This window comes from Tupaia chinensis, unplaced genomic scaffold (assembly GCF_000334495.1).
Source record: "Tupaia chinensis unplaced genomic scaffold, TupChi_1.0 Scaffold000609_1, whole genome shotgun sequence".
NCBI lineage: Eukaryota > Metazoa > Chordata > Mammalia > Scandentia > Tupaiidae > Tupaia > Tupaia belangeri.
This window is the reverse complement of record NW_006160128.1, coordinates 1,376,556-1,404,526: the sequence shown is the minus strand read 5'-3', so window position 1 is coordinate 1,404,526 and position 27,971 is coordinate 1,376,556. Positions and strand designations below refer to the sequence as shown.

At 47.0% G+C, this 27,971-nt stretch overlaps 1 long non-coding RNA gene across 2 annotated transcripts in view; it reads left to right on the top strand.

Moving 5' to 3' along the window:
• Positions 1-22,857, top strand: part of LOC102495374 (uncharacterized) — a 39,733-nt gene extending 16,876 nt beyond the window's left edge. Inside the window, exons 2-5 of one of the 2 annotated variants that reach the window (XR_003551107.1) lie at positions 11,178-11,320; positions 15,945-16,214; positions 16,400-16,603; positions 20,634-22,857. This is a non-coding gene — a long non-coding RNA (uncharacterized LOC102495374). The remainder of the gene's footprint in view (positions 1-11,177; positions 11,321-15,944; positions 16,215-16,399; positions 16,604-20,633) is intronic. The other variant, XR_336021.3, reaches the window with a different exon arrangement.
• The last annotated feature ends 5,114 nt before the right edge of the window (positions 22,858-27,971 follow it).

Below are 27,971 nucleotides of genomic sequence, written 5' to 3'. Positions count from 1 at the left end.
TAATGTGCCGTGAGTCACTCTCGTCTCGTTCTCAAGGTTTAGCTAAGAGAATTTCCCTTGAGCATCACGTTCGTATCTAGCCTCACGGCAAAATGAGGAGACATCAGAGAACCAGGCTAAGAAAATATGATGCCACAACTTTCCCAGCACCTGATTCCTCTTCGCTTTTTACCCAACTATACCGTACGTTTCAGAAGAGCGGGGACATCTGAGCCACCACGCTGCCCAACTGAGGGGGTGCCATTCACCAGTATTTAGCCGACACTCGATAAGCCTTTGAATGAATGAATGGCACAAGCTGCCCACCTAATGTCTGGGTGGGAGGAAGGAAATGAATATTTTTGTTAGTGCCAAGTGCATTAAATACTATTTCATCTATTTCTCTCAGTAGCCCTATAGAGTCAGCATTAGTCTCCCATTTTAGGGTTCAGCAAACTGCAGCTCAAGCATTAGGTAGTCACTGAGGTCTCCTACTCTGTAAGAGGCAGGCATAGAATTTGTGCTTATGCCTCTTTGACTGGGTTCTAGCCACAGTGCCTGGCATATGGGTCTGGGAAGTAGGCAAACTCTCTGAACCAAGAAAAGCAGGTGTCTCAGCTGGACCAACAGAGTCACAGTGCAGGACAGGTATAATCTGTGAGCGGTGGAAAGGCCTTAGCACGTCAGGCTTCTGTGTAGAAGTGCTACTTAAGAAAGAGTCCAGGTTTCAGCAGATTCTCAAAGATGTTAGAAGAGCTTGTGGAGCTTGGGCTGTCCCTTCTCCCTTCTTTTTTACGTTTACCACCAGTGCTCTGCCCCAATCACACACACACACGCAAAGTCCCTGCTGCAAGGTCTCCCCGGTACAAAACACAGACACACACTGTCTAGTCTCCTTTACTAGTGAAACTCCTCTTTTCTAGAAGACTGGGGGGAGCTGACAAGCGAGAATGTGGGCAATACCAGTTACACAAAGAACACTGAGTGTTTCTTTGCCTCGACATTGCTAGAACTTAAAGATATAGGAAGGGGGCTTTAGTCTCCACTCTTTGGGCTATTTTCCTAGTGTGTACAGTAGTGGCCTGGCCCCATGGATAGGCCCAGGCTCAACCCTTCATTCCTAAACTTTGTTGACCTTCAGTAGTCCTTTGATATGGGAACTGCTATCTGGTCTACTATCAGAAGGAACTTGTGCTCTCCAATACCTACAAAGAGCCTTGTTTGAGTAGCAGCCTTTAGGAAAGCCCACAGGGAGAAGTACATATTTACTCAGGCCTGTGGGCCTTGTAAAGGCATTATTGACAGTTGAGAGGCACTTCCAGCTGAATGTATATCCCAAGGTGTGGTGACTCCCTTCACCTGGGACCTGATAGCTGCCAGGTGCACGGTCAGGTGACTAACTGCTCAAGGCTTCCCTAACTGCTGCCTGGAGTGGGGTTGTGGGGATTGAACAAGCTCATGGAATTCCTCTTGTTCTTTCCAGATAGCCACCTTTCAACTTTTCTAACCCCCTCAGAGATGGGGCTGTCTAATAGGAAGCTTTGGCCAGAATGCTGCCCACTAAGACGAGACCTGCAGGATAGCCACTGATCAGAGAACCCAAGGCTGAAGACTTGTTCTTAAATCTGTGAGCCAAAAGTGCAGCTCTAGCAATATCTATCTGGGCCATCAGAAAAATCATGACACATTTTTGCATTGAAAAAAATACATCATGGGACCAGCAGTTAGTGTAATGACTATGTAGCTGGATTCCCATGTAGTCGACCACGGTTCGAGTCCCGGACCCAGTGGCTTAAACTCACGCCAGGCGCATGTGCGTGCGTGTCCAAGATCCCGAGAGGAGAATGGAGGAGAAGGGATTGCGGCGTGGCCATCTCCCAGGGGGGTGATTTCTTGCTTTCTGTCTTTCTGTCTCTCTGTCTGTCTGGCAAGCGCATGTGCCCTATAGCTAAAACCTCTACAAAAAAAAAATAATAATAATACATCATGACTTTTTCGACATCCCAGTAGTTGGCTAAGGTTGTTGTAACGCAGTTTCACAGGTAAGATGGTGTGTTGTCTCACAGTACATTTGGTTCGGGGGACTGGCGGTCCGAGATCAAGATGCTGCAGGTTTGGATCCTTCTGAGGTCTCTCTCCCATGCTTGTAGACGGCTGCCTTTTCATCATGTCCTCACATGGCTTTTTCTGTGTTCTAGTGCACCCCATTATCTCTCTTTTTCTTTCTTTTCATTATTCTTATTTTTTTATTTGCTAAGAGGTCCATGCACTCACCGGAGAGAGAGAGAAAGTAAGAAAGCATCCTCATGGGGGATAATCGCGCTGCAATCCCTTCTCCACCATCCCTTCACTTCTGGATTTGGGGCATGCACATACATAACCCCCAGTATGTTTTTCAAGCTACCAGGTCTGGGACTCAAATCATGCAGTCAGCCATGTAGGATCCAGTCACCTTAACCTCCATACCACCAGCTGCCCTACCCTCCATCTCTTTCTGTGTCCAAATCTCTTCTTTATAAAACTCACCAGTCAGACAGGATTAGAGCCCACTCCCATGGGCTCGTTTTCATTTAATCACCTGTTCAAGGACCCTATCTCCAAATACAGTCATATTCTGAAGTTAGGATTCAGCATGATTTGCCATGGCCAAATCATTTTCCCACGAGTTCTGTGCCTCTATTTTCTTCACTTGGAATCTATTTCCAGGCAGGTGGGCTGCTTGTCACATGAAGAAGAAGACAGTGTGCCATGTGCCTTAGGAAAGGGCTGAGTGAGTGAATGCCAGGGGCAGAGTGGGAAGCAGGAAGGAGCCCGCCGTGAGCTATCCTTGAAGAGCCACCTGCGTAGGTGAGAGATCATAGGCACTGCCCAGCTAGACCATCCACTCGTTGGCATCCTCTCTCCTTACTTCCAAAGACATCATATATACATTTGATTTAGACACTTCAGGTAAACTCGGGCCTCTGACAGTTAAATAAAGGAGACAAACTTCTATCTACATAAAATATTTGATGTTGCTTTTTTAATTATTACTATTACTTCTGGGATTCAGGGGTAAAGAACTGATTCGATTTGTAGTATCACCCCATATCACATCATATGGGGCTCTATGAGGAGGACATGAGATTATGAGGGGTCAGGAGAGTGGTAGGAGGAACTGAGGAAACAGGTGAAATGACAGTCAGTCTCCAGACTGCTTCTACAGAGGTCCCTGTTCAGGACTGGGGTCAAATGCCCAAGTCCTCTGGGTGGAGGAATTTCAGAGACTGGGATGTAAGACAATATGTAAGTTCCCAACCTATCCCTGCCAGGCCCCAAATAAGCAGGATCTTTCCACCCACCAATCAACTCCCATCTCCTCTGACGATAAATACTACTGATGGCGTTATGTTTTGTTAAGCCGTTGGGCCAAGGAGAAAGCCCCATTTTCAAGCAAACAGAGCAAAAATCATCCCACAACCTTTATCAAAGACTAAAACATTTTCAATGTGGAAAATTTCCTCTTAATAGGGAAATGGAAAATTACAGATATAGAATAATATAATCTCGGAACTGGAGAGAGCTTTGGAGGTCATCGGCTGAACCTTGTGCCTGCTTCTGGAATTCACATTACGACATCCCCCCGTCCTCTGCTGGAATGGGGAGAGACAGGGCCCTTTCTCAGCACCTCCAAGGAAGTTTTCCATCATTGTCGGATGATGGCTAAATGGTTACACTTACGCTGAACCAAAATGCTCCTGGAAACTTCCACCCTTCAGTCATAGTTTGAACAAATCTATTACCTCTCCTCCTTGAAAGTCGTTTGGGTATTTTTCTTTCCTTTTCCTTTTTTTCTTTTTTCTTTTCCCTTTTTAAAATTTTTATTTATTTGTTTGTTTGTTTGTTTGTTTGTTTTTAAGATAGGGTTCTGCTATGTTACAATCTTCCTGCCTGAGCTGACTGAGTAGCTGGGACCGTGGCCTCACCCCACCTTGTTTGGCTTTTAGTGGGGGCTAGAAATCAAACCTGGGCCTTTTTTTTTTTTCTTTTTCTTTTTTTTTTTTTTTACAGAGAGGTTTTGTTATAGGGTGCATGTGCTCACCCCAGAGAGAGAGACAGAAAGCGAGAAATCAGCCCCCGGAAGGGATGGCCACTCCACATTCCCTTCTCCTCCAGTCTCCTCTCGGTATCTCGGGCATGCACGCACACATGCCCAATGTGAGTTTTAAACCATCAGGTCCAGGACTTGAACCATGGTAGACTATGTGGGAGTCCAGTGATGTAAACATTACACCATCTGCTGGTCCCCAAACCTGGGCCTCCTATGTGGCCTTAAACTACAAAGTAGTAACATCTACCAGTGTACTCCACCACAGCTGAGCCCCCTTCCAGCATTTCAAGGCTGTAAGCTGGACCCCCTTTGAGTCTTTTTCCCTAAGCTAAGTGTTACCATTTCCTCTAGATATACAGTAATCCACTATAAAACTTGGCCACAGCAGGCATCAGTCACTGACGTTTTATTTTCCTGTTGCTTCTTTCCCTCATCTTGAAAACCAGATACTCATCAGGGTCTGGGCCAACATGTCCACTCTGAGAGATTGCCCAGAGTTACAGCAGGTGCCTCTGTGACACCTTTGCAAGCTCTCGGTGGAGGAGGGATATAAGGCACTTGCCATCAGACAGGAGGATCTTTTTCCCCTTGTTTTTAACAAGTGTGTATTTTTAGGAAATAAAATTAACACTCTTTTTTTTAAATCTTATTTTTTATTATTATTATTATTATTATTTTAATCTGTTATAGGGCATGTGTGCTCACCAGAGAGAGAGAGAGGGAAAGCAAGGAAGCAAGCCACCAGGTTCAGGACTTGAACTGCAGTCTGTCGTGTGAGAATCCAGTGTCTTAACCACCATGCCATCTGCTGGCCCCAAAATTGACACTCTTGACCCCCATCTGGAATGAGTCCAGGCAGTTTCCCCAGGACAGGAGTGGGTTTGTACCAAGCCAGTTGTATTCTGTAACTTTCTTTAGATATTTTCCAGGTATCTGTGAGTATAGCAGAGTGGGACCTGCAAGAGCTTTCTTAGTCTTGATTTTATCTACCTGGGCAAAGTGGTCCGAGGCCAGGGAAGGTAAGGAAGAGGAAGCAGACACTTCAGGGCAAGAGTTGTGCACGAACGATCCATGTTCAAGTCTTATCTGACCTGTAATAAACTAGCTGCCTCACCATCCCTTCCCTCACAGTCCGGATCCCAGTGGAAAGTAGGGTACTTGTGCACAAGTACATATAGACCCAGGTACATGCAAGCACACACATGTGCCCTCAAGGCCTTCCCTATGCACACCCCCCACTTGGATTCAGCTATCCATCGGGGCAGAAAATAAAAACCAGGTCTTTGCAAGAAGTACCCTGGCCTGTCATTGGAGGCTGAATGACTTTATGGTGCAGGCAATTTTCTGCAGCCAGCAAAACAAGACAAAGGTCTTATTGGTCTTATCAAGCCCAGGTCACGCCCATTGTTCAGAGGGCCAAGCAGTGTTAATCAGTACCTGGACCCTTGAATAGAATCTTTACTAAAGAAATCTGGGTGGATATTCTTACTACATATTGATAAAAGTACTATTTCTGGCCGGGAGACAAAATTCACTAAGATTTTTCTGGCCTATAAGACAGGAAGTAATGCCTGCCCCAGAGATATAAATAGCTTTTCATTCTTTGAAGGAAAATCTATAACTTATGCTTAAACCTGTTGCCAGAATAATGCTCAATGATTTCTGAAAAGAAAGTCCCAGGAAAAACCCCTCTCCCCAATTCCTTTTTACACTCCCATGCAAAAAAGAAAAGCAAAACTGTATGATTTTTAAATTGAAGTATGTTATACAAAAAATGATGCATCAAAATTTGAGAATATATAAGAGTTCTAATTACAACACCAAGGGGAATGGTTATGAAATATACCCATCATGGTTGATGAGTGTCAACCTATTCAATGAACACAAACACAAACCTTGGACCAGAGCATGGACGTCAGAAGGTCACCAGCAGCGTGATCCAAGTCTCGGAACGGGAGGAAGGTAATCAGAGAGCCAGACATCCCTCTTTGGAGAAGGAACTAGAAATGATCAACTGTTGCTTTGGAAAGAGCTCTCCTTGATCTCCTCGGGTTATCAAGCAGTCCATTCTGACCAGACCGACCTTCTGGCCTCCCTGCTGGTTGTCAAAACATGTCTGGGGGAGAGGCCCTCTCATGAATGTACAATGCTCTGTCTAATATGGAAAATGATCCCCCCAAGACCTGCGAAGAAATGAAGATTTCCTCTGGAGCCTTCACAATCCAAACTGCAATACAAAGTCTCACAAGGGCTCCAGGAGAAGGGGCAGTTGATAAGGTGCATAATAAGAAAGGCTTGCAATCTGCAGCTCTTTCAGAAACTGTCTCTCAGTTCAACTGTAGAAGCCTATAGAATAAAGTCAGCTCTGAGTCTGAGTCAATGCAAGCGTTCGCTCTTATTCTCTTCTTTTAAGAGGCTCATAAACAGAGGTGTGTGTGTGTTTGGGGGGCGCTGACCTTGTAGTACAGCAGTTAGGTGCTGCTTGGAGGAAGCCAGATTCCTCGTGGCTGACCTGTGAGTCTGAAGAACACACAGGGCCCACACATGCCCCGGCTCCTGACCGGGATGGAGAGCTGGAGGAAAAAGGATTGCAGTATGACCGGCCGCACTGGGGCGTGCTTTGTCTCTGACTTTCTGTCTCTCTTTCTCATGCAAGTACATATACCTTCTGGCTTAAAAAAAAACATTTTTTTTTGAACAGTTGGGAACTTTACCCCCCCCACACACACACACACACACACACACTTCAAGAAAAATGGAGGGAAGAAAGCACTCTCGTTTTTTTCGATGTATAGATTTAGTACCCTCAACAGAGGTGATTGGATTTTAAAGATTAACATACAGAATAACAAGTTACACCTAACTAGGCTTTTCTTCATCACAGCCCCTCCACTTACTAGGTCTAGAATCTTAGCATCTCTGAATCGCCCTTCCTCACCTAGCGAATGGGGCTAGACCCTACCTCAAAATTGTTGCAGGGACTAAATTAATTAAATGAAGTTCAAACCTTATGCCAGTCCCTGGCGCATGGCATCCAGGAAACAGTCGCTGTTATTATGCCACTGATTTTTTTCATTGCTGATTCATTCATGGGCTCGGGAGATTTGGGACAGAAGAACTGTTATGAAAATTAACGATTGTGCAGGAGCCATGCGGTGTTTCAGAGCATAGAGAAACAATTTAGTAATAAAGTGCTGAAAGCCATGTGACCTGCTCCTGCAATTCTCAACAGATAACATTCGCACAAGCTCTAAGTGGTAAATTTCTGCTACGGTATCATGGGAAGGGCCTGGGTTTTAAGTCAGGCACACCTGAATTCTGTTCTGTCCACACTGGAATACAGCCAACTAGCCATTTAGCCATGGACAAGTTGTTCAGAAAATAGCCTACCAAATTTACAAAGCATTTATGTGTTTTGATCATTTTACGAAGTTACAGTTTCTTTACATAGCTTTTTTTCCTTTTTTTCGAGGGGTAGCACAAAAAGATGTACGTAAGATCACAGATATTCTTAGGATACATTGCACTGTATATTGATTTGTTTATTCTAGGTCTAGCTATTCTGTGAGCAGCTGACATATATTCTTTTTTTTCCCTTAATTTACATTTAACCACTATATGTATCTTTACAGTGTACAACATTGCTTTTTCCAGGACAAATACCATGCCTATAAACTTGCATTTTTTCAAATGAAAATGTAAGTACTTTTTCAAATTTGTTGCTCTGTTTTTAAATTAGAGAACTCCATTATGTCAAGTTTGTAAAGCAGAGAAGAGAAGATAAAGGCCACAAACACAAACCGCCAGTTGAGTTTTCTCTTGTGATGAAAACACGGTCAAGACCACACGGTGACCTTTCTCACTGCCTCTCCTCCTCCATTCTCTTCATCTTTTACTGACTTGCTATTAGACTAACAAAAACAAAGAGAAAGACGCACACACACACAACAGAAAAAGGCAAAATATGTAGACTTTAAGGGTTCTATCAAATGAACCTATGCTACCTGTGACCGTTATCAGCCTCGTGCGTGCTCAGTAAACCCTTGTCTCTAGACTCATGTGGCCATTATCAGAGAGGGAGCAGGAAAAGCCTTCATTTTACCTTACTGACGTCTTATACCTGTGGGTCTTCACGTCTGGATGGTTGGATGTTATCCATCTGGAAGTGTCTAACAAGAGACCTGAGAAGAGGTGACCAAAAAGTGAGGAGGGATATGTTGGCCATAGAAAAGTTGTCTAGTGTGCCTAGCATATTTCTGTTGCGGAAGTCAAATTCTGAATATGAATCTTCATAGAATTAAAGAGGAAAAAAAAATGGGGCCCAGTGGTGGCACAGTGGTAAAACACAGTGTAAACCACAACGCCATGCAAGGCTGACCCATGTAGGAAGTTCCAGTTCTGTGTCCAGAGACCTTCCTGAGTAGGTTGGGCACGTATGTGCCCATGATCTGGAACTGGCGAAGGACTGAGTTGGACTGCAGCATCAAGACCCTGTTGGGGAGCTATCTCTCTGTCTTTCCCTGTCAGTGTCTCTTGCCGATGGAAAAAATGGCTAGGTGAAATTTAAAGAGAGAGAGAGAAAAAATAAACCCAGCAGAAATGCACAATGTTTGGGGCCAGCAGTTTACATAATGGCTAAGGCACTGGATTCCCACGTGGTCGAGCACAGTTCAAGTCCCCAACCCAGGGGCTTGGAAATCATGCCAGGTGTGTGTGCGTGCCTGCCCGAAATCTCAGGAGGATAATGGAGGAGAAAGGACTGTAGCATGGCCATCCCCCTCCACCCCGGGGGGTAGTGGTGGTGGTGGGATTTCTCACTTTTCTTCTCTCTGGTCTGTCTCTGGTTTCTCTCTGGCAAACATTCATGTCCTATGATAAAAAACTAAAAAAATGAAAACACCATGTTTTTAAATATGTGAGGAGAAACTCCATGAAGAATGGTGAGGACAAATCATGATGCTGCTTCACACAGAAGATAATAAATCTTGATAGTCTTTTCCCTGGGCCAGCCAGTGGCATGGTGGTTAAAGTGGCTGGATCCCACATGTCCAACCACATGGCTTGAATCCTGGACATGGCAGCCTGAAAAACATACCTGGTGCATGTGCGTTGGTGTGCCAAATCCCAACAGGATGGACATAGGAGGAAAGGAGATTGTGGTGTGGCCATGCCCCCTGGGGGTGCTTTTCCCCTTTCTCTTTGTCTCTCTGTCTCTGGTGAGTGCACATGCCCTCTGGCAATTAAAAACAAAACCGAAAAAAACCTCCTTCGTTTCTCTCCCCTCTGCACCTTGACCCTCATGATTTAACGCCCATCTGGACATATGGACAGACATGGGGATTTTGCTCATCAGCCCGCCTGATACTATCTGCTCTTCCAGGGCTTCTCCTTGTCTTTGAATGCGTCTTGCTTCTCTGTACATGTTCTGGCAACTTTCATCACTTCGTGATATTGGTTCCCCCATAGCAGTTCCATGTGAGAAATAGTCTTCAGTCCATGGTCCCTACAGACAGGTGAGCAGGGTACAGGGCCAGCATGCACACACACTAATGTGGCCCGTGTAAGTTCAGGTATTCGGTAAGTGTTTGGTCCCGTCCAGGAAGTAGCTGAGCCATGAAATCAGATATGGGGAGGAGGGTCCCCCCCGACAATGGAGCCTTCAGGGACTAGGGGAGACAGGAATGTTAGCTAAGTTGAAAAGCCATGCACCTGTGGATAGTCAAAAGGTGACTTGGCAAAACTCTTCCCACTGCCTCCAGGTATCAAAAGTGTTCCATTCAGGTGTCACCATCAGTTCAGCCAAAGCTTACTGATTTTTTGGGAGTTATTTATTTATTTCATGAAAAAGAAAGCATGGGAGAGAGAGCATACAAGAGAGACAGAGAGGCACCACGGACAGGGTCTTGTGCCATAATTCCCTTGGTCAAGGTCTTAGACTTGTGCGCACCTGGTATGTTTCAGGACCGCTTGGTACATTTGAAGTCAACTCAGTATTTGAACCCACAGTCAGCCATATGGCTTCCAGCACCGCATATCCATGCACGACTGCCTGCGCCACCACAGCTGGGCCAAACTTATGGAATTACTCCATCCATTTTAAGGAGTAAGGTGTCTAGGAAATATTGGTGATCAGTTGTTCTTAGTGTTTTAGTTTCCCAGTTGCAACTGTATCAGCTTATGGAATAAAATATAGCAATGCACTGATTTTGGAAAACACCGACAGTTGTAATCGTATACACAAGACAGGGGCATTACATAACTCCTTTTACTCATAGGAGCTTCTTAACAATCTAATTTGTTTTCCATTCCCTTTAATGCCTTATTCACAGTAGATACTAAGCAAATATTAGCTGGATGTTTGAATGAAATGAACGGGTGAATGGCAGACATTAAAATCTTCTGGATGTCTAAGAATGGAGCCTGAGATTAGGCACAGAGGGGAAGTCCCAGAGCAGTCACAGTTTACCACAGACTAGTCTCGTGACTGGGACAAGTCACTAATTCCATGACCTTCAGCTTTTGTGGCTGTAAAGGGGAACAATCTCCTGCCTCCATAAGCGGTTTTGAGAAGCAAGTGAGATTTCATATCTGAAAGTGCTTTTGTGACTGTCAGCTGGTGTACAGGTCCAGGATAATCAGATCGGATTTAAAACCCAGTTCTCTCTACCTTCTGCTATGTGATCTTGCTCAAGGCGGCTAACCCAGCAAGGCCTCGGTTTACTCATCTCTAAGAGGGGAGTAATAACTTCACTGACTTGGCATAAACGTGAGGTGCGATTATAGAAGGGCATTCATGTCAGATTCTCTGCTCTGAGTTGCCATTCCCAGTTTTCTAAATGAGTTGTTATCCTGTATTGCCTAGATTTGAGTCTCTGCCAGCCCACCACACAGTAAGTAAATTAACTAGGTGATAAGTGATGCCTTGATCTTTTTATTATTATCACTTGATTATGATTATTAAAGCAGGTGGCCGTCTGATTGGCCATAGGTCATGTATGCAAAGCAGCTGCGTGGTATCTCAGGCTTGCTTCCTTATCAGGGACCTGCCACCCAGGTGTTTCCTAGCTCAGGCTCTGCCCTCTCGATTTCCTCCAATGCTGTCTTTCAGATGAGACTGGAGACAAGCTCTGAGGGAACTGACCCTGCTGTGTGTGAGGAAGTTCTTCACAGTGATGACCCTGGACACTCCCTCAGAAAAGCACAGGGACCTCACCCCAGGCCCCCTCCCCATCCCAGATTCTCAGGCAAAAGGTGAGGACCCTCAGCCCTTCTACCGAACCCTGATATTGTCTCCCAAGAACTACCTGGCTACACCGGATAAGGGTTCTGTTTATCTTTGCCTTTTTCTTTCTTTCTTTCTTTCTTTCTTTCTTTCTTTCTTTCTTTCTTTCTTTCTTTCTTTCTCTTTCTTTCTTTTTCTTCTTTCTTCCTTCTCCTTTCTCTCTTTCTTCTTTCTCTTCTTTTTTCCCAGATGGTATGTGTGTATGCATGAGAGAGAGAATGAGAGAAAATTCCCCAAAGGTGCATGATCACACCACAATCCTTTTACCTCCATTTTCCATCCTGTCAGGATCCTGGGCATGCATACACTTGCCCAGGCTGTCTTTCAAGCCTCCTGGGCCTGAGTTCCAACTTCTGTCTATAGGATCTGGCTGCCTCTGCACAGCGCTTACCCACTGCATTACAGGGTGAGAGACAGACAGAGAGAGACTGGGGGGTGGTCACGCCACTTGTCTTCCATTTAAAATCCTGTCAAGATTTGGGGCATGCATACTTATGACCAGCATGTTTTTCAAGATGCCAGGTCCAGGACTCAAACCTCACAGTTGGCCATGTGGGATCCACCTTAATCACCAAGTCACTGGTTGGTTCCCTTTTTTTTTTTTAAGAGGTTTTTGCTATAGGGCGCATGTGCTTGTCAGAAAGACAGAAAGTGAGAAACCACCCCCACCCCCGGGCAGTGGGGGGGGATGGCCACGCCATAATCCCTTCTCCTCTCAGGATCTTGGGCACGCACGCACATGCGCCCAGCGGGAGTTTAAGTCACCAGGTCCAGGACTCCAACCACGGTCAACTACATGGGAGTCCAGCGACATAGCCATTACGCTAACTGCTGGTCTTCAGAAGTCCCTTTTGTGGTGCCTTTAAAGTATGATGCTATCTACCGCATGGAACAAAGGAAATTTAGTCCAAAAGTTGCTTTGTTGGCCCAAGAAAAGAGATGAATAGTATAAATCAATATGTGGTTCAGGAGTTTTCAATTTTTTTTTTTTTTTTTGGAGAGATTTTCACTGTAGGGCGCGTGCGCTCACCAGACAGAGAGAGAGAGAGACATAGAGACAGAAAGTGAGAAAGCCCCCCCATAGGGGGGATGACCACGCCGCAATCCCTTCTCTTCCATTCTTCTCTCGGGATCTTGGGCACGCACGCACACGCACGCGCCCAGCGTGAGTTTTAAGCCACCGGGTCCAGGACGCGAACCGCGGTCAACTACGTGGGCGTCCAGCGACATAGCCATTACACTAACTGCTGGTTCCCTCAAATTATTTTTATTAAAAATAAAAAACAGGAGCCAGAGTGACCAGCAGTTGGCATAATGACTATGTCGCTGGACTCCTATGTAGTCAACACTGTTCGAGTCCCAGACCTGGTGGCTTAAACTCATGCCGGGTGCACGTGCCTGTGTGCCCAAGATCCCAAGAGGAGAATGGAGGAGGAGGGATTGCAGCATGGCCATCCCCCCTGGAGGTGATTTCTCACTTTCTGTCTCTCTGTCTTCTGTCTTTCTGGCAAGCGCACACACCCTATAACAAAAACCTCTCTTAAAAAAAAGGCACTTCTGTCAGTGCCAGGCTGGAAGCCCTCACAGTCGAAAACCTCAAGGTGGTTTTGCCGAGTCCCATACACCTCTGTGCCCCTGACAACATGCTGGGACAAGGTCTCCCATCCCTTATCACTTGTTTTCACCGAGGCTAAACGCGGCTGCTAGGTATGAGAGACGTTAAACTCCCCTCACATCGTCCAGTGCTCGAGACCAAGTCAGCCCAGGCTCTGCACTGTGTCCAGATTTCAGCAACTCTCCTATTGGACATTAAAAATAGCTTGGTCTGTCCATCGAGATCAGGCCCAGGGCACAGGCGCCTGCTACTCTAATCTCCGCTTCACAAATAGCTCTCTATGGGCTCGAGCGCCTATCAACACTTGCAGGGGTCTCCAGTTATAAAACAGGGCCAGGCCTCCTTACCTAGAAAGGTAGCCTTTCCTTAACTCACCTAGGCTGTCCATGGTGTTACCGTGAAGGTCTGCACAATGGCATTCCCACCATGGACCACCGCAGCGTTCCCCACACTGAGGGTATCCTGTACCTCCCAGGCCAGAATCTACAGCAGCTTCCCTTGAGACTCACACTCAAGCAGCACTGGTAAACAGGCTACTCCCCCCACACACACAACCCTCCCCAGCTCCCCCCCCAACACTTCCCCACCTCCCTTCTTCCCTCAAGCCCATCTCGTACTCTATGAAAAACCATAGACCTCTCTGTTGCCAAGGGAACCAAGCCTTTTATTCCATCCCTGTGGCTGGATGGTCGGGGCTAAGGAGTGGGGCAACAACTGGTGCCGGGGCCTTTAGAAGGCCTCCACCAAACCCTCCTTTTTCCCAAAGGGGGAGGAGAGGGCTGCACCCCTGTTGCCTTTTCACCCAAGCCCAGTTGGGTGGGACAGAGCCCTTGGGCTCTCAGGAGTTCCCTGGCTGCGGCTGGGGGACATCAGTGCTCCCCAAGCCCTCCTCGAGCCCTGGCCCTTTCTAGAGGACAATAGCGTCCGTGCAAGGGAAAATTCCGTCGCCCAGGGTTCAAGTCTCCAAGGAGTTGCTGGGCCTCTGTTCAGCCTGGAGTAGGCTCTGAGGAGCCGCTGCAGCTGCCTGTCTTGTTTTCCCCCTCGCTGGGTTTTATTTTTAACCCCTGAGCTGCCAAGGATTGTTTTTCCCCAGCCAGTGCCTGGGAACTGAGAGGAAAGAAATAAGGCTTTGTTCCCTTTGGGGAACTAATTGGGAGAGACAGGCAGTGTGGCCAGCTCAGCTCCATTAGGGTGTGAGGCTCCCACCCCTCGCTGAGCACATAACTTCATCCCAACCCGGCCCAGGGCTGGGAGTGCTGGAAGCTCCCCAGGCTGGAACTAAGGCCCTGGAGGGGCTGGTGGAAAAGCAGGAGCTGCTTCCAGACTGCAACAGCAACCGAGAGCCATTTTCTCGAGCTCAGAAGATATTCAGGAAATCAGATGTTGGGAGCTAGAAATGTCTGCTTTTCCCCATTTCAAATCCCCAGACCTGCTCCTGTTTTCTCCCCCTGCTGTTTCTTCCCAGATCTGCATGAGGACTCAGAAAGGTAAAGGAGAGAAGTGGGAAAAGTAAGAAATGGGAAAATCAAGGTGTTATGTTTTTAAATACGGGGTTATTAAGTGGGAAACACGTACCAATCTCACGTGTATTTATCCTGCCCTCCCCCAATTCTTTTACTTAGGAACTTAATTTCATTCCAAGTCAGCTAGAAATCAGTGAAAAGTTTGGTTACCTGCTATTTTAAGACTAATTAGATTCCAGATAGAGAATCCATAAACAAAAAAACCTAAGGATTATTTTGATCCCATTTAGGAAAAGAGCAAATTTTTAAGAAGTCATCAACCCTTTCCACTTGCAGGAAGCCAACTAACTGGCAAATGCCCACCCAGTGCATTCAAGCAACACCGCTCATCTAATCATCAAGAACATTTCAGAAAAGAGGGGGCCAGCAGGTCGCATGGTGGTTAAGGTGCTGGACTGCCACGTGGTCAACCACGTTTCAAATCCCAGACCCAGGGGCTTGAAAATCACGCCGGGTACGTGTGCGTGCATGCCCAAAATCCCAAGGGAGAACAGAGGAACAGAGACTGCAGCATGGCCATCTGCTCCGGGGGTTGATTTCCCACTTTCTCACTTTCCCTCTCACTGTCTTTCTGTCTCTGGTGAGCATACACACCCTATGGTAAAATATACAATATACATACACAAACACACACAGGTATACACACACACACATGTATACACACACACTTGAGAAAAGAAAATGTTTTTATTACATAGTAGACAATAGTGGAAAGGGTGTGTCTACACCTGGGCACACCTGCTTCAACTCCTTGAAAGGGACTCCCCAGCCCAGGTGGGAAGGCAGTTGGGAAAGAGAGCAGCCATGGACTGACAAGGCCACACGGTTCCCGTGTGCACAGGGAGAGTGCAGACTGCTGCAAACCACTTGCACATATGCAATACATACAAGTTTGGCCCAGCCTAGGTGCTGTAGTCTGTAGCTCAGTCCTAGAAGCCACGTGGCCAACCAGGGGTTCAGATCCCCAGGTCTGTCTGAAGACATGCTGGGCACATGTGTGTGAGTACTCAAGAACCTGGGGAGCTGGAAAGGGGGGGCCTGCGCCATGACAAGACTCTGTTGAGAGTTCTCTCTCCTATGTGCACATACCCTATCATAAATAAGAACTAAAAAAATAAAAGAGAGTGTTAGACTTCAGCCCCACTGAGTTCCCCCACTCATGCAGCTTTCGCCCTGGCTCGCTCCCTATAGCTCCTGCTGACACGGGTCCCACGCTTCCCCTGGTGAGGCAAGACTACATTTTCAGGAAGGTGTTGGGCAGAATGAGGCAACTCAAAACTCAGAAGTTGACCTTTAGGGTTGGGGCTCAACTTTACTCCCTGCCCCGCCTCCAGGGCTTTCCCAGCATAGACAAAGACGGTGAGAGAGCGGAGGGTGAAAGGATGAGTATAGCTGGGAGGCTCTGCTCCCTCAAACCGACATGGCTCCCACTTATAGCATCCTGTTCTCCCACAGCACCTGGAGCCCCAGCCCCTGCACCTCGATCCATGCTCTCTGTAGCAGCACCGGTCGCAGACCAGAATGGACCTGAGCCGCGGCACCAGTCCTTGGGAGCGGGCCCCACGCAGTCCTGAAACAGACCATCGCAGAGATGGGCTCCCTGCCTCCCAACCTATTGGAAAAGACGCCCGTAAGCCCCGCCGTGGCTGACTGGGACGTCAGTGTCATTTCTTTCAGCTCTTCTTCAGACAAACTTCTGGCTGTTGGGAGACCAGCAGGGTTAAGGTAAAGCCTCAATGTGGCCATTTTCACAGCCCCAGCTAAGCCTGTGGTTGGTGCCAAATTCTCAGTGAGCTGAATAGAATGGAGGAAAGCTAAGCAACCCACCGGAATAATAATAGCTCACATTTAGGGAGTGATCACACGCCAACACTGTCTTCGATGTTTTCTGTGTGCTCCTCTCTTTTCAGATCATCATAACCCGAGAAGGCAAGTGCTATTGGTTTTCTATTTTATGGATGGGAAAACCAAAACAAGGCTGCAAACCAGATGACCCATGGGAGCAACCGCGGCCTCCAGAAAGACCATCACTCCTAGATTAATGTACCCAGGATCGTGTCCTGGCAACCACACGTCTACACTGCAACCTCACCTGACTATGGACTACAAGAAAGGTACAGAGACCCTCCAGACACTTAAGGGACTCAGTGTGTGGTGTAACTGGGGCATGAGGCTTGAGGATCAGGGAGCCCCGGTGCCATTCTGACTCTGTCCTTACTTCTCCCCATGAGCGTTGCCGCTGTTCCAGCTCCCGGGCTCTGGGCTGCTCGTTGGTCAGCCACGAGGCTTCCCTCAGGCCCCTGCCCACTCTCGGATTCTGTGCACAGCAGTGACAGCAGCACGTGTTGGCGTGAGGACCGGCCCCCAGACGGAGCAGACCTGACAAGCACTCACTACACGACATGAGCCTAAGGATGCGTGGTTCAGGGTTTCGGGAAATATGTGCTGTTTTGAAATGTTTCTGTTTGGGCCATGAGTAAGCTTGGGGGGAGAGGGGCAGGCGCCTTTTTTCCAGCTAATGAAGTGAGGCTTCATGGAGGAAGAAGACTTTGTTAGTCACATTTCCTGTTTCACACTGACCTTTTAAAAGGAAACCCACAAGCAAACCTGTGTTAAGGCCTACTTACAAAATCTACCCACAGGTATAACACAGATCATCTGAATGAAGACCACAGTGGGCCACGCTTCACCTGAATCAGTGGAAATACGATCACAAAGGAGGGCGGATGGACTGAGATAGGGGCATAGGGGTGTGCCATGAACTGCAGATGACAGTGACATGGGGGAGATCTGAGTGATTAGTATTAGACAGAAATCCAAGAGCAGAGGCAGAGAGGAGCCATACAGCCTTCTTTTCACTGGTCTCTCTATACAGGGCTTGGCCTCTCAATATAAAACAATGAAGAGTCATGGGGGCCGGCCCCACAGCACAACACCTAAACACAGCAGAGAAAGCTAGATCCTACATGGCCGACCACAACAGGGGCTTGAAAAACACGCTGGGCACCTTTGCATATAAGCCGCAAATCCTGACGAGGGAGAAATGGAGGAATAAGAGTCGTGGTGTGACCACATCTCATTGTGGGGCTCGCTCTCTCTCTACGGCAAGTGCACGCACCCTCTGGTGATAAAAGAGAGAGAGAGAGAAATGTGTGGAGTGATTTCAAAAGAAGTCATGATGTCAGGATGACTGGGTTATAAGATAACGGTGGGAATCAGGATTGTTTAGCCTGGAGAGGAAAAGATCAGGAGATAACTGAAGAACTTTAACATTGATAAGAGATTGGCTCTCTGATGAAGAAAAACAGGTGAATTTCTGTATCTGCCGACCTCAGAATGACGGGCCCAAATAGCAGCAGAGATGTAGGATGCTCTAGAATGTCCTAGAGATGACTAGAAGAATGATGTCCTAAATCCCTCTGAAGAATGGAGCAGGTGGCCAAGGTCTAGAGCTCCCTGGCCTTCTCTGGGAGAGTTATACCATCAGGAGTCAGAGGCAGAGCCTAGGGCCCCCGGCCTTCTCTGGGAGAGCTTCACCATGGGATGGTGGGGCCTAGGGTCTGACTGTCACAGTGCATCAGTGGTGATCACTGCATCTACATCTACTCAGAGAAAATTCCATGAAGGAGTCGTTAAGTTTTGAAAGCTTCGTGTTTTTTGTTTGTTTGGTTTTGGTTTTGTTTTTACTTTTTAACATGGAGGCCTGGAATTGGGCTGAAGTGAAAAATCAGGCAAAGGAAGCAGTGTCGATGTTAGCAGCAGTGGCGTGCAGAGGAGCAGCTCGTAATGCAGTGGTTGAGTGCTGTGCACGGGGGCCAGATCCCTGTGGCCTACCACAGACCAAGTACCCTCCCCGCAGCTTCTAAATTACACCAACGCAGGGCCAGCAGGTGGTGTGGTGGTTAAGACACTGGACTCCCACGTGGCTGACAGCATTTCAAGTCCTGGATCCAGTGGCTTGAAAATCACACCAGGTGCGTGTGCGTGCATGCTCAAAATTCTAGGAGGAGAATAGAAGAAAAGAGAATGTGGCATGGTCATCCCCTCTGGGGGTGGGGGTATTTCTCACTTTCCCTCTCATTCTCTCTTTCTCTCTGTCTCTCCAGGGAGCCTATGTGCTCTATGGCAAAAACCTTTTTAAAAAATCTCACCAGTTGCATGCGTATGCATAACTCAAATCCTGATGGGATGGATTGTGGCATGATCACGCCCCATGGTGGTTATTTCTCTCACGTGCGTGTGCGCTCCCATGCACATGCCCTCTGGCAATTAATTGATTAATTAACTAATACAATTAAAAGTGAAGTGGGGAGTAGGGAGAGGAGACCCTTAGGCAGTGACCCTAGGAGTTATGGATACCTCCCCCCCCAGCGCAGAGAGAGAAGGAGCCCTGAGTGTTCCTGACTGGGATACCTTGAAGTCTCTTTTCAGCCAGCCTCACATTTTTCTCCCATCTGATTCCACACCAGTCCTTTCACCCAAACCCAGAGTGGTCTTCAAACCCTCTGTCCACCCCAGAAGATTTCATACTTAGATACCAAATCCAACAGGATCCCTGAGAAATGTATGAGACCTTTTACAAAACAAGAAAGTAACCTTGCAAAGCAGGAGAACTGTCAGACCTCAGTGTTCAGAGAAGGGGGTGTTCCTTCATTCCCGGAGAGAGCTGGGCCTTAGCAACACATACCAGAACCCAGGCTCAGGTCTCTAGAGCTCTGTACAGCAAGGCTGCTGCCCAGACCCGCTTCTCCTATGGGGAAGATCCTGTAGGCTGATCTAACAACCAGGGTCCTCTCAGCCACCCCAGCCCTATCAGTCCTCCACCAGAGCCAGGTCCTGTCCTCCCATGCCCAGACCTCCCAGGATGGCACTTCAAAGGTCCTACTGCCTCTGGCCCTGACCATGCTGACAGTTGGATGGGGACAGTGTGGTGTAGGGTTTTGCAGGCCATTCCAAATCACGATGCACCCTCCTGTCGGGGACAGGCAACCCCTCCCTTCGCCTGGCTTGCTCCTGCTTCACCTTGCACTTTCACATTTGGATTTTAAAAGCTAAGTGCAAGACTCATGTTCATCTGCAGTTCATCTTGAGGTCTTTCGGGATGCTGACTCCATCCCTACCCCATGTCCTGCCTATCTGTCCCTTTGTCTAATAATCCCATTGTCTTTCTTGTTGCTGTTGTCACTGAAGAGGTTTAATAGGAATGAGCCCCCCACTAGAGACTTCTCGCCTAAAAGCTGGCAGGAACCAGCAGATGGCATGATGGTTACGTCACTGGACTCCCATACAGTCGACCATGGTTCAAGTCCCAGACTTGGCAGCTTAAAACTCACACTGGGCACGTGTGTGTGTACCAAAGAGGAGAATGGAGGAGAAGGGATTGTGGTATGCCCATCCCACCTGGGGGGTGAGTTCTCACTTGCTGTCTCTCTGGCAAGCACACACACCCTATAGCAAAAAATCTCTCTTAAAAAAAAAAAAACTGAGATTGAGTCATCCATCTTTATATGCTAATGGCAGGAGGATAACATGGTGGGGCCACCAGGTGGTGTGGAGGTTAAGGTTCTAGACTCTCACATGGCAGACCATGGTTCTAAGCCCCTGACCTGGCAACTTGCTTTCTCACTTTTCATCTCTCTGTCTCTCTGTCTCTGGTGAGCACACATGCCCTAAAGCAAAATTCAAAAACAGTAAATAAAATTAAGTCTTTTTTTAATAATTATTTTATTTTATTTATAAATTCATTTATTTTTTAATTTGACCAGAGGGAGACAGAGAAAGAGAGAGGGAGAAAGTGAGAAAGCAAGCTACCAGGTCCAGGACTTGAACCGTGGTCAGCCATGTGGGAGTGTCCAGCACCTTAGCCACCACGCCACCTGCTTAAGTCTTTTTTTAAAAAAAAAAAAAGAAAAGTAAGGTGGTATTTCGGTTACCGATTGCTATGGAACAAAGCACTACAACTTGGAGATGGACAATGCTAACCATTTTCTTCTGCTCACGGATTCCTATGAGTTGAATATTTGGACAGCACACAGCAGGGGTGGATCTCCTCTGCTCCACCATGTCCACGTCTTCAGTTGAGAAAAGTAGGCAATTCAGGGGATGGCTGGTGACTGGGATGATCTGAGGCTTCTTTGCTCACAGGTCTGGAATCTGCATTGGGAGGACTTGAAGCCTGGGCTCAACTGAGACTGCCACCTGTAGAGCGACATGTGACTTTCCATGCGGCTTGGGCTTCTCATGGAGTGGCAGCTGGCTCCCAAGAGTGCTCCAGAAGAACCAGGTAGAAGCTGAAGCTGTGGGGGTCTTCTGTGACCAAGCCTCAGAAGTCCCAGACCCTCTATTTCCCTATTCTCTACAGATCAAAGCAGTCACATACTGTCCCAATACAAGAGGAGGAGCAGAGGTCCCACTCTTGATGGAAAGAATGTTCCAGATTTTTAGACAACCACAGCAACACTGGGCGCCTACATGGAGGTGCAGAATCACCTGGAGTTGAGCACCTCCCACCACGTTAGGGTGTGTGCTCTAGCTACAGGCTCCATGGCAACAAGTAATTGACGAGAAGCAGTATCAGAGGCCTCCGACGTCCCTGCAGAGAGGCTAGGGATGGCCATAGGATAAGAATCCTTTGACAGAACAGAGATTCAAGGTAGATACTGCGTTTCCTAAAATGGGCATAAGACCACACAACTCATGCATGAGGTCAGACCAGCAGCATGTGACATGATGCTGTCGCACAGGTTGAGCTGAGCACCTTCAGTCCCTCCTCCTGAGACTGGGTGAGAGTTTGTCAAATGCTCATGCTGAAATGAAGGAACACCGTATCTTGGGCCCGCTTGGGCACAGCAGTAATGTACTGCTCAAGAGAAGCTGGAACCCACATGGTGTCTGTGGTTAGACTCCCTGGCCTGGTCCAGCTGAAACACTCCAGGCATATGTGCAAGTGCACAAGATGCAACAGGCTGGAGGACTGGGAAAAGGCGATCACAGTGTGGCCAGATCCTGTGGAGGCTGTTTCTCTCTCTCTCTCTCATGTGTGCATGCATGTGTTCTATCATATAAATACAATATAAATGACATACTCCTGACATGAAAATGCAAACATTGCCTTTAAATATGCATAAGTCATCTTTAATCATCTCAACTGAAATTTTTCTAGTGTTCAGTGTGGATCTCACCAGACTGGGAAAGGGGTAGGAAATACACAAACCAAGAGAGGAAATAAGAGAAGGCAAGTGGAGAGGTCTTTAGAATTATTCTTGGGCCCCTCTCAAGATGCGAGAGGGAGATGGGATCCCAGAGCCAAGTGGTTTCAAGAGATCCCAGCCTGCCAGCCACCTGACTTTTAGCACTTCCTCAAAGTCTCTCTTCAAGGCAGACCCTATTTTTTTCAGAAAGCTGAACATTTGCACTGACCTGGGGATGCGAGGGCCATTTTACCTCACACACTGAGATAACTGGGACTTGAGGGTTCACAGAGGCACAGCAGAGGAGAGGGAGCTCAGAGATGGAGAAAGATGGGGTAGGGGTGCAGGTTTTTTTTGTGGAAGCTGTGTGCAGTAACCCAGGGCACTCCCACCTGCCATGGGTCCTCAACTTGCAGGTCTCCGGCTCACACAATCCTCTAAGTTCAGAGAGGGGTGGTGCCTGCTCCCGGGTCATGGAGTCCAACCCTCACATGTGACAGATGAGTAGACTATGGCAGAACCCTGAAGTCCATTTGTACCCACTGGAGATCCACGTGCTCCTCAGTTTTGCAGTTAGGAAGGGATCACGTGCTTAATTCTGACCCTTGGATTATAAGTGACATGTGTCATTTCCAGGCCCAGTGGAAGAGAGGATGTACCTCCTCCATTCCTCCTGTTCCCTGCCACTGGGACCTGACAGCCCACACACTGTGGATGACATGGCTACAAGATGGAAGAGGTTCTGCCCAAATTCATCTGAGCAAGAACAAAATCTTGATTATGTTAGGCCACTGAAAACTGGGAGCTTGTTTGTCACTGTAGCACTGCCTGGCCTAGCCTTACTAACAGAGACTCAAGGCCTAGAGAGAGGAAGTAGGGATATGGGTAGCCCTGAAGGATGCATATCAGATCCCTGCTCCATCTCAAAAGCAGATCAAAGCAGGTAAGACGGTAGGGTTTTTCTGCTCTAGGGAGACATCAGGCAGCAGGTCGTCTTACCATTATGCTATATCATTCACAAAGCCTGTCCATAGACCCTAGCTTGCTTTATTCTCCCAGCTACCTTGGGAGGCCCATCTTTAGCCCCATCTGATTAGGACTTTAAGAGGCAGCTCCAGGACCAGCAGTTAGCATAATGGCTATGTCACTGAACTCCCATGTAGTCGACCCTTGTTCAAATCCCAGACTCGGTGGCTTAAACTTATGCTGGGCATGTATGCATGCGTGCTCAGGATCCTGAGAGGAGAATGGAGGAGAAGGGATTGCAGAGTGGCCATCCCCCCTGGGGGTAATTCCTCGCTGTCTCTCTGTCTGTCTTTGTCTTTCTGGTGAGCACATGTGCCCTATAGCAAAAACCTCTCTCTCAAAAAAAAAAAAAAAAAAAGGCAGCTCCAAAGTTATTTGGTGGGAAAGAAGGAAGCCAAGACTAGGATCCAAGGCTTCCTACTCACTGCCTGATCGCCCGTAGTTTCAGAGTACAGCACTGGCATCTTTTTAAATTACAATAATTCTCTTTTCCCTTCCTCTCTCCAAAAACATACTGGTTGGTATAGGCTTATTTTTTCCCCATAGGTTTATTTTCATAGAATGTTTATTTCAATATTTAAATGTTGCCTTGAGAAGGTCCCCATAGCCCTGGAGGTAACTGGAGGCACCTGAAGAGTCACAGAATAAGAGCTGGGAAACTCCACTGTCAGGGGTTCCTGGCTGAGGGAGTCCCCTCAGTTGGTCCCCACATAGGCACCCATGGTCCAGTCAGACCAGAAGATGAAGAAGTTGGAGTGGACCACATCAAAGCAAGATTTCTTCAAAAAATCCCAATCAGATCTTTGTTCCCCTTCTGCAGACCACAGAGACTGGGGCAGGGAGACCTTCTAAGGTGCTTCCTCTTTCAACAGAAAGGGGAATGGCTAGAGGCCTGAAGGTGGCCATTTGTGTCTGAAAGCAGGTGACAAGTTAAAGGCCAAGGAAGGGAACCCAGGCTCCCTGGGATCCTGTGCTGTCCAAATTCCAGGGTCAGCCTCTGGGAGCCCAGGCTCCCCTGAGAGCCCAGCCCCTCTGAAATCCCCACCTCTGCCTGCCCACTTGGGCCCATCTGACCTGGAACATCCCTTCTGAACTTCACCTGCTCTCCTCTCCCTGTCAACACCCAGATGGGTAGCCCACCCCTGGGCCTTATCTCCTCTCCAGCTCCTTCCTTCATGGTCCTCTATAGTCTGACTTGATCTTCACCTTGATCCAAACACTCTTCCACCAAGGACATCACTGCGACACTACTGGCCAAGCGGGAAGACTTTAGATGCAGCCTGGACCATGACATACAAGTGTGTAGCCTTGAGCAAGTTATTTACCTTCTCTGGTCTCGGCTTCCTCCTCTACAAAATGGGAATAGGAATAGGTCCTACCTGAGACCAGCAGATGGTGTAATGGTTACATTGCTGGACTTGCACATAGTCAACCGTGGTTCAAGTCCCAGACAGCTTCAAACTCACACCGGGTGTATGTGTGTATGTGCCCAAAATCCCGAGAGAAGAATGGAGGAGAAGGGATTGTGGTTGGCCAGCTGCCCTGGGGGTGATTTCTCGCTTTTTGTCTTTCTGTTTCTCTGGCAAGCACATGAACCCTATAGCAAAAATAAAACTCTCTCTTAAAAAAAAAAAAAAAATATATATATATATATATGTATATATATATATATATATGATGTGTGTGTGTGTGTGTGTGTGTGTGCATGTAGGACCAACCTTGTAGGATTACTATGAGGATTAAGCAAGGTAATGTTGATAAAGCTCTCAGCAAAATGCCTATTTCACATGCTCAATCACATGATAAATACAAGTTACACCCCAAACGCTTGGGGCCGGAATGAGAAGCTTTCCTATTTTAGGAGGTAATGTGGTACAAAGATCATCTCCAACATACACCCTCCGGTGGGTCCCTGAGCAGGGGCTCAGACACACGTGTGATCCTGCCGCAAACGTGTCAATGTGCACTCGGAGGGACTTAAGCAAAGATCGTAAGTAGGTCAGGTCAGGTCAGGTTTGGCTGCTAAATGAGATTTAGCGAGCTGACAAAAACAAAACAAAGTATTTTTTCCTGAGATGTTTGCATTTCTGACTTGCAGAGAAGAGATCGTGAGTTTGTGTTAGTGTGAGTCATATTTACAACAGTTAGATTTTTCTGTCGCCTGGAACAGAGTATGTGCTTAAGGACTTCTTCCTGGGAAACCCTGAGTCCAGAAGTCTTCCCAGCTATCTCACTCCCACTCAAACTCTCACCCTTTTGATCCAGCAGCCCTTGGGGGTTAGTCCTGTAATCTGAGGTCATTTCATACTGATACCTGCTGTGTAGACCTGTGTACCTGCTAACTCTGTGAGGGCAGACATGTCTCTGGTCTTAGTAATATGAACAGGGCTGAGTGTACAGACAGTGCTAAGTACATGCCTCCCGTGAACTCCACTGACCACTATGATTCACCAAATCTTGGCTTGCTCGCTGCTGGAAGAGATAACTTGATGTAAGGAAATCATGTGACTTCTGCGTTCATGCAAGCCTGGATTTCTAGCCTACTCAGGCACCTCATTAGCTGTGTATGTTTCTTTTCGTCTCTGAGACTCAGTTTTTCATCTGTAAAATGGGCCTCGTAACTACCTTGCAGGGTTTTCCCCATCAGAAGCAATGTGTGTGAAGGACCTAGCCTGGTGCCTGGCATTCACAGAGGAACTGCAGTACCGTTGGCTCTCCGTGGGTTCCATGTGCATGGATGAGACCAACCACAGGTGGAAAACTTTTGGTTTTCTCTGGTGTGAACTGGCTAGTTACGTCTGTACTGGACGTGTACAGACTTTTCTGCCTGCTCATTTTTGTCTAAACAATGCAGCATAACAGTAAGTTACATAACATTTACAGTGTATCAGGCAATATAAGTAATCTAGAGATGATCTAAAGCGTATGAAAGAATGTAGCAATTACGTGCTAACGCGGCACCACTGTATATAGGGCCGTGAGCATCTGTGGATTTGTGTATCTGTGCAGGGTCCTGAGGACAGCAAGGGATGACCGTGCTTGAGTCTCAGGGTCCTTGCAAGCATTATGTGAATGAAAATTTATTGGTGACTTAAGAAAGGTTTTAACATAGTGTACATACTTGATATATTTTGATTTCTTACACATTTGAGGATTATAATCTTTCTTCTTTTTCATTGTGATAAAATACATATAAAATTTACCATTTTTCCTAATTGTATAATTTTCCTAATTTTCCTAAGTGTATCATTTAATGGCATTAAGTATATTTATAGTGTATGTAACCATCACCACTATGTATTCTCAGAACATTTTCATCTTCTCCAATTATAACTCTACACACATTAATTAAAGTGAGGCCAGCAGATGGCATAGTGATTAAGGCACAGGACTCCCACTCCACCTGGTTGACTGCGGTTCAAGTCTTGGACCAGAAGGCTTGAAAATCATGCCAGGCATGTATGCGTGTACCCCAAATCCCAAGAGCAGAATGAAGGATTGCAGTGTGGCCGTTCATTCGGGGGGGGGGTGATTTCCCACTTCCCCTCTCTCTGGCTCTTTGGCTCTCTCCAGTGAGCACAAGTACCCTATGGCTAAAACCAAAGAAAACAGCTGTATTGTATATTCAAAACTTCGTTAGAAGGTAGATCTGTTAAATGTTCTTACTATAATAAAAACAAAGAAGAGCAATCTACTTTAAAAAAAAAAAAAGAAAGAAAGAAGAAAAAAAGAGAAACCAAAATAACATTAGAAAAACTAATAATAATAACTCCCCATTCCTTCCTGTCTCCTGCCTCTGGTAACCTCTGATTTATTTCCTATGTCTTGACTATTCTATGTGCCTCGTGCAAGTGGGATTATACAGTATTTTTCTTTTTGTGACTGGCTTACTTCGCTCACCGTAATGTTTTCCAGGTTCCTCCATGTTTGCAGTGTCAGATCCTTCCTTTAAAGGCTATACAATGGAATATTAATTCCATTGTATTATATACCACATTTTGCTTACCCATTCATCTGTTGGTGGACAGTTGGGTTTTCTTCCACCTTTTGTCTATTGTTAATAGTGCTCCATGAACATCGGTGTACAAATAAACACCTGTTTCGATTCTTTGAAGTATGTATCGCACAATGGAAGTGCTGAATTGTATGGTAATTCTATGTTTGAGAAATGGCCACACTATTTTCCACAGCTTCAAAACCATTTTAGATGTTATTATTGTTTCACCCATTCATTCAACAAATCGTTAAAGAGTGTCAACTCTGCTAAGTTCTGAGGATATACAGAAAGGTCCCAGTCTCGGAACACACAGTAGGCCCGCAGAAACCACCAGCTACAAATGCACACTGCAGCTGCTCTCCAGCTTTGCCTCTGGTTGCCTCAGTGCCATCACCCCCACTTAACCTCACCTCACCTGATAACTCCTCTGTGCCCTTTCCTGGGCTCTTCCCCAGCATCCCATTTCAGTCACCTCTACAAGCACGATTCTGAACTTCCTGCCACCTTTCTCCCTCTTAAGACTTCGACCAGCAGGTGGCGTGGTGGTTAAGGTGCTGGACACTCCCACATGGCCGACCATGGTTCAAGTCTCAGACCTGGTGGCTTGCTTTCTCACTTTCCTTCTTTCTCTCTCTGTGTTTCTCTGCTCAAACTAAAAATGAATTAATTAATTAAATAAATAAATAAAAAGACTTCATCGAATCAAATCACCTCCCCTGAGGTATGCGGAAGCTCTTATTCGACTCTTAACTGCTCACCATGGATTTCCAACCCCCAGTCCCACTACATGGTCCTCGTTGCTGTCTGGTCCCCTCGGTGACTTCCCAAGCACCCCCAGGCCCCAGTCACCCTCTTGCCTTTTGTGCATTCCTCCATCTGTGCAGCTCTCTAGCTGCCCTGGTGTCTCTGCCGGAGCTGGGCCCAGTCTCCCTTCAAAGTCTAGCGAAAGTTTCTCTTTATCCAAAGATAAAAACCCAAATCAACTTTTTGGGGGAAGCCTTTCCAGATTAATCCCACCTCAGAGCTTTAGGGAATTGAATTGACTCACAAATCAATTCGATTTTAACAAATTTCTGTATCTGATTCCTGACCTACCACTGATGACCATGCAAGACATGGGGAGATGGGTTTGAAAGAAAAAGAGCTCAAGAAAGACCTCCCAGCATGCTACTGGGGCAGCTTCCCACCCAAAAGATGGGAGGGATCGGTTCCGCAACGTTCTGGGGGACTCAGAGCCTTTGGCCTCTGCCCCAGCCCCCATTCCTACGA